General features: G+C 44.6%; 1 long non-coding RNA gene across 3 annotated transcripts; it reads right to left on the reverse strand.

Moving 5' to 3' along the window:
• Nucleotides 1-4,376: 4,376 nt before the first annotated feature.
• On the reverse strand, nucleotides 4,377-4,888 carry LOC116654788. 3 transcript variants are annotated; one of them, XR_004310005.1, is made up of 2 exons: nucleotides 4,778-4,888; nucleotides 4,377-4,698 (listed from the first exon to the last, which is right to left on the reverse strand). It is a non-coding gene; the product is annotated as an uncharacterized LOC116654788 (long non-coding RNA). The 3 variants fall into 3 exon arrangements; XR_006507254.1 differs by having other exon boundaries at nucleotides 4,377-4,719; XR_006507253.1 differs by having other exon boundaries at nucleotides 4,377-4,726.
• Between the last annotated feature and the right edge of the window lie 11,909 nt (nucleotides 4,889-16,797).

Genomic DNA, 16,797 nt, shown 5'->3' on the forward strand with positions numbered 1-16,797 from the left:
GGCCAACTCCATCCGCCATAACTATGGCTCTTTACGAAAATATTTGCCAGTTGTCGAAAGAGCAAGTAGAACTTAATTTGCCAAAAAATCACAAATTAAGTTAGGCACTATAGTAATCTATTTGTTTGGCCACAAGCTCCCCATGATCCTGACCATATTCACATTTCGCGTACCTGTCTGCCCGAAATTGTCTTGGCCAAAAGGCTTCCATAAAAGTGGCCTAATGTTTGTTTGTTTGATGGCTGCCGTTGTAGTGGCAGTGCAGCAGAAAAAGCAGGCCTCCTTCTTAAATATTATTCATACGGCGCATTGGCCACGGCCGAAACACAAAATCCCCATTGCAGCTTTCATTTCGCCTCGCATAACTATGTCAAATTAGTGTCTGGCAGTCTGGTAGTCTGGTAGTCTGCCTGCCCGGCTCTCTGGCTTCCCTGGGTGCTCCAACTTTCCCAGCGGCATTTTCAGAAACTTTCCCACTTGACGCTCCCCATCAGTCCACATCGCTCCTCCCCCGGGCCGGCTCCTTGGGAAATTGTATTCAAATAGCCTGGCTTGGCTCTCTGCTGGCCAAACAGAAACAGCAGCAGAAACAAAAACCATTTTAATTGAATTAGAAAATGGCAATGGGTCAGAAGCACGTTTGTAATGCATAATTTATGTTTTGCTCACAGAGTTTGTTTTCTGATTTCAGTTATTTTCCATTTTGTTGCGCTTCTCACTGTTGCAGCAGTTGCAGTTGCTGTTGCGAATTCGCATCCGAATCCGAATCCGACTGCCCGATTTTTTTGAGGCCAAAATTTTCATAATCTTTTGGTGAAATAGAAAATTGCCGTGGCAGTAGCTGAGCCGCAGTTATGAATATCATTGCAGGCGCCTTAATGAATGAACTGGAGGCCAAGGAGGCCATCAATGGAAATGTATGGCTATATGGATATGTGGATATATGGGTGGTGGCCCAAATGGGATGGAATATGGCTGGATGTGTGGCTGAGTGGAAAGTGCGTGTGACAGCAATGGATGCTGCTCCTTGGCAGCTGTCAGGCGCACTTGCATTACATTATTGCCGCCTCCACGTTCAGTAAACTGAACAACAAATTGCATTCTTGGCATAACTTTGACTCTTTTGTTTTCCAACTGTGACATGCCTCGAATACCTTGATTTTCCAAAATAACAAATAACATTTCTCTACGCTGTGAATTCCACTCTTAATTTTATTTACAATTCTCATTCTCATTCTCATTCTTATTTATTTCTTTATTTTTTCAACCAATTATTTATCTTCGGCAGAGGCAGATTTTATCTGTCATATATCATATGTATCTTCCATTCGAATCTCTAATATTTTTGGTAGATACAAGCTTGGAATTCCTGAATCTACCAGTTCTTGTTCGATAGTGTGATTTGCTATTGCTTATGCTATGGTTTTTTTTTATTTTTATTTGAACTCAGGACTCATTTGATATGCGGGCTCAGTAATGCGCCCACACGTCGATGCTGAAACAATGCCAGGCATTTTTATATGCCATGCGATATTTTATAAAATACGTACATATTTATATACCCGACACGACGGGATGGGACTGGGATTGGGATTGGGTTTGGTTCATATTGTGAGTACCGAGCAAGATGCCGTCGACCGCTCAAGTGCATCTTAAAGATACTTTTGCAGCATTGTGTGAGCGCTTAGCTTCAGCTTCAGATTCAGTTCGAGTGGAGCGACAACGGCTCCCAGCTTCCAGCTTCCAGCTAGCCCATTGTCCTCCTCCCTCCCATTTGTGTAGGGGTTGATATATGAGCTTTAATGTGCATTAACTCTTGCGCCATATTTCTCTGCTCCTTGCCGGGGAATGGGGTTAATTACGCGTTTACGGCTACGGCTCTGCGGCTACGGGGAATCTTGCCCGCAAATATTTATTGGAGGCTTTGATTTATGGGGCCCCAGCCATGTGTCTCTCTAGCCGAAAACTTACTCCGAGCCGAGTTGGAGAAGTGTATCTGTGGGATCGCTACCTGGCCTGGAGTTTTTTGGATAAAGCGATTTGCATGCCAACCAATCGACCAATCGAGCATTTATGTAATCACCGACTTCCTAACTACTTATAAGTAATTTAAATATTTTTATAATTTTATAAACTGAAGAAATTACGAAAGGCTCAGGCCCAGGCCCAGCACATAAAAAGCACTGAGTTGGTGGAAAAAAAAAACACACGGTCGACAGGGCGAAAAGTGATAATAAAAAAGACCAATTCATGTTGCTCAGCCAAAATGCTACAGAGCACAACCCATAATCATGGCTAAACATAAAAAACCAGCCAGACAATTCTAATTGTCAGCCTCTTTCGGCGTTTTGTGCTAAAGATTTCATTTCATTTCGTTTCGTTTTTCGGGGTCGCAATTTTTCAGCATTTTGCTAATACCCACTTTAGCGAGCAAAACCCAAAAAAAAAAAAAGAAACACGAATAACGATCGATGGATGAACGAGGGAGCTGATTCAAAGGGGTTCACAGATTCCAGCAGAACCCTTCATTAGACATACGAAGGGGCCAGCGACGATCTTCGACAACTCATGTTTATAAATTGGTCTATAATTTATTTTATTTGTACAGCTTACTGTACTACAGTGGAACTTTTAAATCCACACCACTTGTCCCCCGCACTTCTGGGGAAATTTTTGGCCAAATATAATAATGTTTTTGCAGCTTCACTGGACTGGACTAGGCTAGGCTGGGTGTTCTGTGTTTTTGCAGGCCCGACTAATTGCCAAAAATCTGAAGAAAATTGGTAAAAGTAAAAATATTATTCTTCTCCGGGAGGAAGGCCAAAAATAACATCAGTGTCGCGACTGAATGCCTCGACTGATCGAATGTTTTGTGAGTAAACAGTTTAGTGCGGGCCGTCTAAGCCTCTAGTAAGCCCACTTTTGTAATGGGTCTATCTGGAAGATACGTTTGGCAGGTAGCTAGCGGCATCTGAGAGATACGGGAGAGCGAGAGCGTGACTGATGGAGGGGAAGTGGCACTAACACAAGCGCACGACCCTCTGCTCTCTCACCAACACATTCAAAATGGATCCCGCTCTCTCACCAACACATTCAAAATGGATCTCGCTCTCTCTCCATTTTTAATGGCATCCCTTATGCTCCCGAACGGAAATGTATCTTTCCTCTCGCTCGCTCAATTTCCGCTGTGATCTTGGTTTTGTATGTGTTTGTACTCTCTCACCCATACACATGCAACGTTGTGCTCTCTGGCACTCTCTGGTAGCCCGCTCTCATAGACCGCTGTCATTGACACTCTCGGCAGGTTTTCCGTTTTCTGTTTCAGCAATTATGTATCTTGTATCTGTAACTCGCTTGTTGTGTATCTGTTGGTTGAATAGCCTCAAATGCCTGACATTTCACACTGTAGCCGGCGATTTGCAGCATTCCTGCTTCGATTTTCGTCTAGATTTCGTCAAAGGACTGATATCCGAGAATCCCTTAGATGCCCCCAAAAGTCACGTGGAGTATCTCCTCGATTTCAAAGCTTTGTGGGTATTTGTGGCCGGAACCCCTGAACCCTGATTGAGACAACATCGTAAAATATCGACAAATGTGAAATTCGATCGCTTTGGCAGAGCTGAGGTGGAGGCGGAGGTGGAGGTGGAGCCGATGTCCAGGCTTTTGTTGCAAATTTAGTTGCTGGTGTCGCCGTTTATTGCCGCTTTAAGGCCTGTTCGCCGTTCTGCTTAACTTGTTCCACCGCACGGCCAACACACAAAATGCTCTCATTTGGCCGCAGCCACAAAACATTGCAATTTTTTGTTGGATTTTTCGTTTTTACAATGTATTTTTTTTATCCTCCTTTCCAGCCAGAGTCTTTTGGCTTAAATGAAACTAAATGAGCCAGTAATCAAGTTGTGCTCAAAGAGTCGCCTCCCCAGCTCCCCGACTGCCCGACATTCCCACCAGGCACTTCTCTTTGTGGTATTTTCGTTTCGCTTTTTTTTCTGTAACCATTTTTTTTAATATGTTTCTTGTGGTTTACAGCAAATTTCACACTTGGTGTATGGAGGCGAGTGGGAAGTATCCCGCCTGCCGCCTGCCTCCTGCTTCCACTCCATCTCCACCATGAAAGCCGGCGAGGCGTAGACGCCACAAAACACTGCCGTTGCAAGTTTCGAGGCTGATTGATTTTTTAATATCGAGCAGCTCCAAAAAAATATAATACAAAGGGGCGAGATCAATGGGATCGGGTCTTTCAAAGGGCCCTGGCCCAGGCCCAGAGAGATGACAACAGCAACTTATGTAAACTGGATCCGCCAAAAGGAAATTGAATGGCATCCACTAATCACCCGCTTTCCTTCCTTAACTTTGCATTCAATTGAAGAAGGATCTCCATTATTGTATTGTATTTATTGAATTATATATTCGATGCAGTTCAAATTTATTCATTGGGCCTGGCCTACTATACGCTTTCACTATCAATCTCCGTCTTGGCCAGATCGCTCTCTTGACAATTTCATTTAAATATTTTCGTTACACTTGAGGGCGATGGCTACCGCTGGGAATCGGAGATTTTTGGAGGCGGTCTTGGCTGGGACTCTTCCTGGCCACTTCACATATTGTACAATAAATATTATTCATCTCTCATCCAGATTTTTTTGTTTTTGGACCACTCGAGAGCCACTTTCGGAGCTCCCGTCCAAAAACCGAAAACTGAAAACCGAATTCCGAATACTGTGAGCTGGAGATCGGGCCATGACTTAATTAAGAGCTGCACGTTTATTGTGCTTACCTGCGTAGTTTTGTTTTCGAGTCACTTGAATGGCACACACAGCTCTGTAGATCTGTGTGGCTCTGTGGCTGTGTCTCTGTGCGTTTTTATTAACTTTATAGCTTTTGTTTTTGTTTTGTTTAGCTTTAGCTTACTTTTCCCAGGTTGTTTTTGTTGAAACGTCATCGTAAATTGCAATTAATTTCAACGGCTTTGGGCCTCGGACTTGGGGGCCGGTCGGCGACAGATGATGGTTCATAATTTTAGCCTGTAGCCTGTAGGTGTTTCATTAAATTCAGCCTTGAGAGGCTGCTGGGGCTGCTGCGCGGCTCATGTTTTCAATTATTTTCACACCTTGGAAAACAACAATAAAGCGCGAAAATTACAATACATAATGTACGAAAAATGAAAGAGAACTCCACTTAAAATTATGCCAATCACGAATAGAGCCCGTCATTTCCATTGTTTTTTCAAGCCCACTTCACACAGTCGCCGTTCAATATTTTGAAAAGCATTCGAGTGCCAGCCCATAATATATCAAAATAATTCACGCCGTATCATTGCCAAAAGTTATTAGTTTGCATTTCTATTTTTGTTTTCGGTCTAAGCTATTTTTGTATCCCCCGAAGCATTCGACTAATTTACATTTTATCAAGGCGGCTAAAACACAAAAAAAAAAAGAGACAGGTCCCTCCAAAAACCAACTCTTTCTCTGTGGGCAGTCATTGGAAAGCCATAAAAATGGGACACATGCGTTAGTTGAGTGGCACTCTTGCTGGAGTTAATTCTTAGCCTTTTACGACCCCACCAAATGTCAATTGATATGAAATTTTATTTTACAGCTGTTTTGGCCGCAGTTCGAGGCTCCCCGGCTCGCGTGTCGACGTCAACGCCTTTGGGTTTTGTGGGTTTACGTTTCCTTTGTATTTGGAAATGTTACCAATGCAGTTCCAGTTGCAGTTGCAGTTGCAGGGCGGCCAAATGCAATTGGCCATTGCTATAAAAAACACTTTGTGAAAGAGTTTACCCCGTTTGGTTGCCACTTTTCCTGTCTGTCAGTGTCTGTGTGTGTGGTGTGGTGTGGTTGGACCTTTTTTATGCATCGTCGAGCAGAAAGTGTTGCATTTATCTGTTACACGAGCCCGCCTTCTTGAGGATACTGCCATACTGCCATACTGCCACTGTGGAAAATGCTAAAGGGTTGGAATTTTACAAAACAATTACATACTTTAGATACAGCTAAACATCGGCCATTATTTCTTCCTTAAAGTCATCCAATAGATCAGTATAAATAGAGCCTTTTTTCCATTTTACCCCGCCATGATTCATCCTGTCCATTAACGACGATTTCCCTAAACTTCACTTTGGGAACACTGAGCCGTCAATTTGCATATCTCACATCGCATTTCATTCTGCTCAGTGTAGCTGGGAGAAATTACAATAACCGCAGCATAAAAAAGGATATGGCCCGACTTGCTTTTAGACTTTGTACTTCTAAGCCATGCCTTTGCTTTTATTATCGCCGGCAACTTAAGGGACAAGGCAGGCACATAAAAACACACACTCCAGAACTAAGAGAAGAAGAAAAAAACTGGTAGCCTAGGCCATTAGACATAAAAACGAAGTTGGGTAAGTGCAGTCGACTATGTATCTCAAGGATGGCCGAGATAAGGGGCGGGCGAGGGAGAAAAGGTGCTACCTCCAAAAGTTGACCCAAATTTTATCATCAATGTGACAGAAAGTAGCGATTAGATGATGCCTTTTATGTGGTCGTCTGCTCCTTGTGGTCTTGCACCGACAAAAGACTGGCAATGCCACCGATCGGTCGGGTTACCCGATATGAATGGGTTTTCCCTCAGTCATAAAGCGTCGCAGATATCTTAATTTGCCCTGGTATTATCTATCTGAGCCACTTGAGCGGGAGCGACTGCCACTGCCACTCAAGTTGGTGGCTCGGTGGTTCGGTGGTGCAGCTGCCGGTGCACTTGTTTGAATTTCCACGGACCCATATCCGGTTCGTTGAGATGTTTTTCTGTTTGTCGTCTGCTAGGCGCCGCCTTCCCAGTCGCAGTCGCATTTCCAGTTGCATCCTGTGCGCCTCGGGGCCCTTGAGATGTTTTCCATTCTGTCCCAAGATTCAACATTTTCCGGCGATGCGGAAAATCTCAGGCAAGCGCGGTAGGCGAGGCATTTGATTTTTGTTTGCTGTCCCGGATCAAACTGGCCGTGAAATGTCCGAGCCTATCGGAAGTTGATAGCGAGACGGGTAACTCTAGAAGGCAGTCTTCCTTTGAAGTGGGCCCTCCGCAGATAAGATGTTTGATAATCCAATTTACAGAATGCGAATCTCAGCTGCCTTTTGTTTTTGTTTTTTTTTAGGAAAAAACAATATACCCAACATAAAGAGATTGTGTTTTTAGGAAGAGGCTTGTCTAATATTCAAATTTAATCACATACTTTTAAAGAGAAAGCTCTTATCCTTGGACCATAAATATTTATGGAAAAATAAGAGGTTTTTTAAGCAGAAAATTAAATTAAAGTCAGCCCCAGGAAGTTCGTACCATTTATATCAATAATGCCGTTAGCCCGGCTTGTTTGGCCAGCGCACTTTTTAATCTCGGAAAACTCTTTGAACCCGAAACTTTCTGGAGGAGGACGAGGAGTCGAGGTTTTCCCTTGGCCGAGTGCATTTGACACGCAACTCGGAGCGACGACATCGCCTGTCGTGCACTTCTCAGATCCCGTACCCGTTCCCGTTCCCAAGGGGGTCCGCCTTGGCAAGTTGGTCTCAAAAATCAACTGCTAACATGACATAACTTACGAGCCGGGCCATGCAAAATTTCCACGCTTTTCCGCAGCACTTTTCTCCGGCCGTTATGGTGAGAACTAGGCTCCCATCGTTGTGGTAATGGATAGCCGGTCAGAAAGGGTTGGCGGCGTCAATTTAAGCCAAAAGTTATTGGCACTTTGTCAAGCTCGGAGTAATGTACTCTCATGAGCTCATAAGAAAGATTGTTTACACAGGAAGAAGTTCAGTTTCCCAGATCCTGGTATCTACTGGAATAATTACAAAAAAACTAAATATATATTCAGGATATTTCACCCCTCTCATATTCAAAACACGCCTATTTATAATTATCAACAAAAATTATACAAAAAAGAAAACATTTCCCATGGAAAAGTTCCCGAATTCTAGCTTCGCATGCACCACAAGAATTTTCCTTGCGTGCCGCTCATAGCGGTCTCACCGTACAGTCTGCCCCATATACTATGTTCCATATTGTTAGCAAACAGGAGGAGGGTATGGTAACATATCTAGGCCTGGCATGGCCTGGCCAAGGAGTGCACGATAATTGGGCCCACTAATTTGCCTATTTAACTGGATTTGCTTTGGCCAACATGCAAATCGACAGCCAACTGCTTGAGCCGGCTTAACTTGGCCCTTGGTTGCACTTTTCTTTGACTTTGGCTGCTTAGCTTAGCTGCTTTTCTTGGAAAACACTTGGATGTCAATTGCGAAATTGGGTGAAACGTTGAGGGCTAATCAGCAGAACTTGCCCTAAACATTCTTTTGGTTTTACATTAGTGCTAAGTGGAGCTTGGCACGGCATCGTCCTTATCGGCCACAAGTTGCCAGAAGAATGTGAAATTTGTCAATATTTGAGGCACACACACGCTGCAAGTTGGTTAACTTTTCGGCTATTGCCACACAAACAATTAGAGAGATCTGAAAGATGTGGATAGCTTGGTCTAATCCAAGCTAATCTAATCTTATTTGTGTGCCACTTTATGGGGCTACCACAGACTCATTTCCCCGTCTCCGGCTTCAGCTCCAGCTCCGGCTGCAGCGACAACATCTCGTAGATGCATATGCTAATTGCATTAATAAATGAGCAGCATGCCGCAGGGGGAGGCGCTTACTCCGCTTACCACAACTCTTATCTGTTTGTTCCTCCCACATAAAATGCATAGAGCTCCCCACCCGTCGCCGTCTCGGCCTGCTGTCATTCAATTAAAAAAGAAAACAACGACACATTAGGAAAAACAAAAAGGTCTTGTCTCCGTATACAAGAGTGTTTTAGTTTTGGCCTCGGCCTCTGCAGTTGTGCATGAAAAACCCAAGGAAAATATTTAGAAAGTAAAGAAAGAAGCGAACGTCGGCAGTGGAGCAACACATGTACCGAAGGTAATTGTCAAGTAGAGCAGCAGACGACAGTGTGGCACGAACGAGGTCCGAGGCTGGGAGACGGTTTCCGAAAGCACGGACGGAACTGCCTAACCCTATCCTATCCTCAGTACTATATTTTCCGGCCCTCCCCTCCCTCTATCTGTTAGACGGCAGTGCCCCGCCCTCCAGCCCACAAATGACACACGAAAATGGTAACACAAACAGACCAAAATTCAGAGACAATTTCTCTCAGTCCTATGAATTTTTAATTCTCTTTAAATAGTTGAAATGAAATTTCTTTAATTTAAAGTCTTGATTGTTTACTCAAGACTCTGCCGTTGGTCGGAGTATGAAATATTTTGGAAAGAAACTGAATATATTCCACGTATAATCCATGTGTGGCAAGTACTGCTCCCACTTTATAGAGCAATATTTCATCACCATACCGCTTACCTTTCGTACGGGGAAAGGTACTTCCAATGGCAGGGCATCTAAAACAGCAGCAGTTTGTTTGGCCAGGCCAGGCCTTTTGGTAACATTCTTGTGGTTTTTGGCTTTTCAATAGACCCAAAAATATGCGCGGCGGCGACTCTACTGCCTCTGTGGTTTCTTGGTTTGTTGTCGTTTGTCAGGCCCGAGGAGGGTGGGCGGAGGTTAAACATATGCGTGACAATTAATATAAGACCTTCTGGCGCTGGTCTTTGGGGTTAGGAAGGAGCTAGAGCTATAGCTGGAGCTGGGAAGTTGAAAGTTAGAAGTCACTGACATGGGTACACAAAACGGAACTGCAGACATCGCCGGGGCCAGATACCTGGCCTGTCTTACCTGGGGAGTCCCTGGGCTGGAGTCGTGTTTTGGCGGAAAATGTTTTTGGATTTTCTGTGTGACAGTCCAGCGCCATTCGGTGGGTGGGACATCTGCCCCCAAAACGCAAGCCCCAAAACGCAAACTTCCCTATTACAGGCTAAGCAAAACCAATTTGCGAGTTAAAAACAAACTGTACCTGTACTAGGTTCTTTGTTTGCACAGAAAGAAATTGGTAATGATGTGAGGTCTGCTGTTGTTTCGAAAATTTTAATATTAAAGTATTGCTTATGGGTTATTTTTCAACGTGTCCATAGCCCGGCCCTAGGGCTGGACCCTCTTTTGGTCGCGTGTCGCTTATCGGGGAGTTTTATCAGCAGGAGTTGCAGAAGGTGGACCTTGGCCAGGTCTGCAAAAACTTTGTTAGCGTCTTAAGCTATTTGGCTACTTGTTTTCAGCTCTTAGCCCACCCCTTCCTTCTGGAGACCCTTCAGGTGGCATTATTATTTCTGCTGCTGCTGCTGCTGCTGTATGTTGCATATTTTAATCCAGCTTTGCTTTCCTGCTGCCTTGTTGTTTGCGATATTGTGAAAATGCATTTCCACTTAGATTCTGCTGATTGCATTTTTTTGTTGGGGGAGTCCTGCAATCGACAGACCTCGTGGTATGCTATTTAAAAAGCCATTTTGCAGGAACTGAAGTCTCACATCAAAAGGTTGTGGCGAGGGTTCGGAATGGAAAAAGTCAACTAGGGATTGAAGGACCTTCCCATACGTGGATGTTCCATTTCCTGCGAAGAATTCTTCCCGTATGGCTCCCAAGGGCTTGGACTTCCGTTTTGTTCCTGGAATTTGTCGCCAACTACTCACAGGAATAGGCCTTACAAATCGCTCTCGATGGAGCAGCTAATTGAGAAACAAATTTCGAAACGAGTTCCACTTAAATGCCCAACTAACCAAATCCAGCGGAAACTCCAACAACTCCAAGGAAGCAACTCCTCGAAGGTACAACGAATTGAAGTGCCTTCGGAGAGCACTTGCTGCCACGCATTTGATCTTTGGCAAATGCGTGAAATAGATACTTAAATGTCGGGCCAGGACAGCTGTCAGGATAATGCCAGAACTCCGGCAATAACTCAATTTAGAACGAAAGGCAGGGGTGGGATTAGGGGATGGGGCTCTCCAGGCAAATTGACAGAAATATGAGCACGCGAAAAATAAGATGGAGATGGTCGGAACTCTTTTGGGAATGAGTGCAAGGACTCACTCGAAGTATTCGAATGCAGTTCAAGAGTCTGGCTCTGGCGGAGTCATAAATTTGTCATTGATTGCATGTGAAATTCGAGATCGTCGGAGCATCTGCCTACTGTCCCCGGTGCATCCCCGGACGATGTTTGTGTATCTTGCTGTTTGTGTTTGTTATCCTGCGAGGCAGTTTTATTGCTTTATTATGTCGCTGGAGATCTGTGGGTCTCCATCAGAGAGAGACCATCAGAGTAATTCATGCAGGTCTCTGCCCCCGAAACTGAACAGTTTCTCACAACTTGAATTACGCCCGGCGTATTGAATTTCATATTGTAATCTTTCGTATCCTTGCTGCCTCGTCGCCGGCCCAAGTTGCATCAATGTCTTCAGTGTTGTCTTGCCACAGAATGCACTTAAAAAATTGCCAAAGATAAAATGTGGGCAGGGAGCTTTGGTTTGTTGCTCACTTAACTGGAATAATTGACATGAACGATTCCTTGGCCCAACTCTTTTGTGGTTTCATGTTCTACCAGACACACAAGTGAGAATGCTCCTTCGGTTGGTTGTCAACGGGTTCCAACGGGCTACCCTTTCCCCCGCGGAGCCTTCGGTGGGACGCCCCTCCTGCTATCGGTTGAGTAGCTCCGTTCAAGCTGCAACAGTTTATATTGCATTATTCTGCTTGGATGGCATTTTCACTTCAGAAGAGAGCAGCGAAGGAAAAAATATAAGGAAAAAAACGCCAGCGAAAAAAGCTCACATTGCCCCAGCGAAAACAAAGTGAATTTCATTATGGGGGAAATCCTTTTGCCTTCATTCCCTGCATTCCCCGTGAAGCCCCCTCCCGAGGATACGGTCAATTTGAATTATGAAAATCATGGCGAAAGGAGTTCGCGTCCGCAGTGACTTTTGAATGAATTTTACTTCCATTCCATTGAAGCGTTAACGACTCCAGCTGTTGCCACTCATTGTAATCCTGCGAGCCTGCGAAGCACCGGCTAAAGGATAATTCGACCTTTTGCAGGACACCATCAGGTGTCTCTGCCGTTTGAGCTTCTGTGGTTGAAATCACTTTCCCATCGATTTTGTTTCTTCGGGGTTAGTAACAGCTGACGCTGCGATTTAGCAACTTTTTTGTTGTTTGCTGAATATTTATGATAATTCAAGGGTGTCCTTTTAAAGCTCCTCCATATCTTCATTTCTCATCTTTTTAAAAACCCAAATAAAAGGCCTAAAGAAGACCCACTCTCTCTCGTGGCTAGTTTTTGTCTGTGGCTGCGATCTTGCTGGGTTTCCTGCCCCAACTTAATGCCCCACATAAACCATTCCCTGCCACAAAACTAAAGCAAGACAACAGAATTTGTCAAGGCCCGATCGTGATTGTGTCTCACACAAAGAGACCCAGAGCCTGCTCCTCCTTCTGGCTCCTGCCGACGATGCCAATGCCGATGACGATGCTGCTCCTCCTTTTGGACCGCGTGCGTGCTAATGGCCAGCAATGTTTGGCTGGTAAGACCCACATGCTGGCTGTGGAACAAAAAAGTGTGGCACTGGCTTTTTGTCACACGTAGGTGTCCACCGAATGGCAATGCACCATATATAACCGCTCACAGTCAGCCAGTCAGCTTTCTTTACCCAGAACGATGCCATCAAACTGAATGGACCCCGGACATCGAGCCAGGGACCTCTGCCTGGCCATAATATCTATCCAGTTGGCTGCTTATTTCTCACTCCCCGAGCGAATGTGGCCGAAATCGCCAAACAGTTTATGCAAAACGTAACAAGGCCCAGAGAATTTCTACGTTTTTACGAGCGCTCGTATTGTGATCTAATCGCTCGTCTCCCGCCTCTGAAGGATGTTTAGAGTTGCTGGACATTTGAACGTTTGAACATTCGAATGCCAGAATAGTGGTGCCAGTGGTGGTAGAAGCCAGTAGAAGGAAGCCCACGCTCTCGTGTATTTTTATTATTATTGGTTTTTTAGCATTCACTTGAGCTGCCATTTGCATGGCTTATTGCCTGGAATTGTCGTTTGAACGGGTCCAGCGGACATATAGCGATAATTCGCGTCGATCGACTGGCAGCTTCCCTTCGATTCGCAGAATTAATTGCTTTTCCGATTTCCAGCTACAAATTCGTTTTGGGTTTGAGCGATTTAAGGTGTGAGGATTGGGATTCGTTCTTCTAACTTTGGCGCACGAAATCTAAAGGGTTTTTCGAATCATAGACCCAAATTCTACCGAGAATATTTGGTACCCTTTTCATAGTACGAATTCCAATCCCTTCATCTGAAATTGTAGATCTCAATTTCGTTCCACCTGAGTTTTGGCTCTGTCCGGGACCCTGGCTGACTGGCTGGCTGGCAAACAAGCTAATAAAAGCCCTCTGCGATCCATCTTTAACCGCCTTTTGATCAGTCAGTCGGGATTAGCTGCCAGCTGAGAGGCTGGAAGTTCCTGGGCGCTTCCTTTGGCCTTCCTCCACTCGGCCACTTCAATTGAAGCTCACTCTAGTCGTTTATAATTAACTCAATGCCATGACCATGGCCATGGCCATGGCCATACCCAGGGCTTGGGAACTTGCTGCTCCTGGCCCAGGTCGGTCTGCTCTTCGCTTGTCACGCGTGCCTGTCAGCCCCATCCCTCGTCCTCCTCGCTCCTGCTGCCATTGTGCCCCAAAGCCCCTCGGCCACCATGCCCCCTCCATAAGCCATTTCCAGTTCCTGGCACAGCCCGTTCCTGTCTATGGGCTTTGATAAACGAGCACATCAGAAATGTGACTTGTCATAAATTTGCCTGCGTGGCCATTACTCATGTGTCATGTGGAGCGGCTGCAGCTTCTCAGCCGCCCCCCAGAGCCCCCTAGCTGCCTGTTTCCATGCAACCTGGCCGGAGAGGTAGGTGCAACGCAATGCGCGATTCCCGGCAAGTTCGACAATATGCCAAGTATGTGGAGTAATCGGCGTTATCAACTTTAGTGACATGATCGCAAAAGCCAGAGAGCTGCCTGCTCCACATTCTGGGGATGCTGGGGCAGCACGTTGTGGAAGCTGCGGTTGCCATGTGGCAGGTTGGCTTATTGGATCGATCGATCTGAGTCTAGTCTGGGTATCGGTTAGGCATTCGCAGATTGGCGCACCTACCTACCATCCCACAGTGTCTAGAACATTATCTCTTAATTAAGCATTACAAATTTTATTCATTTATTTATTTTCTGTCTTTTATGAAAGGTCATCCCTTAAGAATCTGATGTAATGTCTAAATTTGTAAATTGGTTTCGCCCAAAAACTCAATAATGTCGTCCCTTCTTGGCTGTCGGAAGATGTTTCATGTTTCCTGTTTGTGTTTTTGCTTTTGGCTTATATTGTGGCTTAAATCAGTTGGGGGCCAGGGCCGGAGAGCTTTGCTCATTAACCCGATCGGTTGGGTTCTCCAAGCAAATGAAGTCATTAAACAATCGACGGCAACACCGGCGTGGATCTGGTTCTGGATGCCCCTCATGACCGTGATGCTGCTGCTGCTGCGCTGGTGCCCCTGATTCTGGAGATGCTGCTGCTGTGGCTGCGGCTGCCACCTGTACAAATTTCTCAATAAATTGTTCACACTTAATTTTTCATGAAGACAATGCAAAGCGACCAGGCCGGGCCGTGGATGCCCCCAAGAAAAATGAAGCACTGACAACTCGTGCTGGGTGCTGCTGCTTTACTTTTATTTATTTATTTCTTCATTTTCCATCGGAACTTTACGCCTCATGCAGCGAGCTGCATAATAAACAAAACATCAGCCGGGGCATCAAGAAAAGCAACCTGCAGTGCTTACATTTAAAATTTATTAATTGGTTTTTAAAAGCACTCACACCCGTCGCGCCATCAGCCATCCGCCAGCCAGCCAGCCATCCAGCCATTCATAATTCTAAACCATGAGAGTTCCTCTCCAAGTTCAATTTCCGCCTAATTTCATGCACTTTTATGCGGCTTTTGTGTAGATTACGCTGCACAAAAAAAATTTATGAGAATGGTAAGAAAAAACCGAAAGAAACCGGAGCGGAAAAAGATACAAAATGTGTGTGCTGGGAAATAACATACAACATGAATCAGAAATGAGCATGTTATTTCTGTGTAATTTGGCAAAAAAAAAAACTATCTGGTGAATGTGAATGAGTTGTGAGAGACTTTTTTGAAAACGCCTTTCCAATCTGATGATTTGCCACACGTGCGGAAAGTGGGTTAGGTGGCTTAATTACTTTTATAAATGGTCAGAAAAGTGGGAGACAGTGGGCTTAAATAAGTACTTACTTCCGAGGAGAGTATTTTGAAATTTTTCAAAAGGAAAAGTCTATTCGTCTAACTATCAAAATAAATCGCCAGTGTCTAGGCCAGGTCAACGTCTTCCTCCCAACAAGACACACATATCGCACATGAATGAAAGTTAGTCTGATTAATGGACATCAATTTTTGAACGATATTAGAACAATTAATTAGCATTTGAGCTGACTGGAACACGCTTTTTGGCCGTATTTCGCGCTTTCCCTGGCTACCTCAACAGAACCCTCATATTTTGGCTGGAAGTGCCATAAACTGAGCGTTAACAACGCCGCTTACCATGGCAATATCTGCATGAATGTATGTATGTATGAATTCATAAGCCATAATGAATTGCTTTTATAGACGATTTCAGTTGGCCCGGCCAGATCGCCCGCTGTGCCAAAAAGCCCCGGCTGATGAAGAAGTAGATGATGCGACCAAGTTGCCATAGTTTTGCGTGTCCAATACTTCGATTAAAAATATACACGGCCAGAAAACCCATAGTTTTAAATAAGATTTTCTCTTGATTTCATTGTAAGACTTTCATTTATAATATTTAACAAATTTTAAGTATTTTTTAACTGTGCAAACCTGAAACTCCAGCTCGAAGGCGGCATGAGTAAGTGTTTTGCTTAATTGCCTATGGCTTATTAGGCACCACAGCGGACATCGGAGAATAGTCAAATTAATTTTGATAGAAAACCGAACGAAATCCGAACAAAAAATCAGCAGCGATCGGAGGTTTTTTTGAAGTCTGTCTAATGATGATGGCGTTACAAATTTCGACTGCCTGCATTGACTGACTGGACCAGAGGGCCATAACAATTACAAACCAAAACTTTTCTGGACACTATTGTGTGGATACAAAAGAATTTCAAGCGGTGGTGGCAATCTTTTGATCGAACAATGCAGAATCATTAATTAAATTCCTCAGCAAGAGAGGACCAGAGGGAGAGGGGATCTGTGGATGTAGTCGGTGGAGGTCGACTGTTGAACCTGGAAATTAGCACAGGAAGCCAGGCTTAAGCTTAATGCCCGGGCTAGGTGTTAACTATAAACAATACTTGTCTGCTCGTATTTACGACTTCCCCAACAAGCTGCCTTCGAGCGTAATTGCGCAAGCGCGTTGCAAGAACAGAGCAGCAGAATAGTAAAGAACATTTTTAAAATATTCGACTTTGCATCATTTTTAAGGCCCACCGACTTCCAACTGAAAACTCCGACACCGACTCCAAGTCCATACAATTAACCATGAGCAGCAACTATCTTGTTACCTGACGCGTTTTTATGATTTCTGCATAAAATTAAATCGTTCTTTGCACCTTCTCACTCGCTCTCCTGCGGCATCCAGCCAGCCAACAGGTTGCTAGCCAAGCAGAACTAGTTTCTCTGTTTTTTCGCGCGCTTCTTGACTTAATAATTTTTACTTTGGTTTAATTATAGTTTTGCGCTTAATAAATTTTCGCTGGCACTAGCTGGCAGGAGGGGGAGCCAGCCCCATCCCCAGCCCCAGCTCTGTACT

Source organism: Drosophila ananassae, chromosome 3L, assembly GCF_017639315.1.
Source record: "Drosophila ananassae strain 14024-0371.13 chromosome 3L, ASM1763931v2, whole genome shotgun sequence".
Taxonomy (NCBI): Eukaryota; Metazoa; Arthropoda; class Insecta; order Diptera; family Drosophilidae; genus Drosophila; species Drosophila ananassae.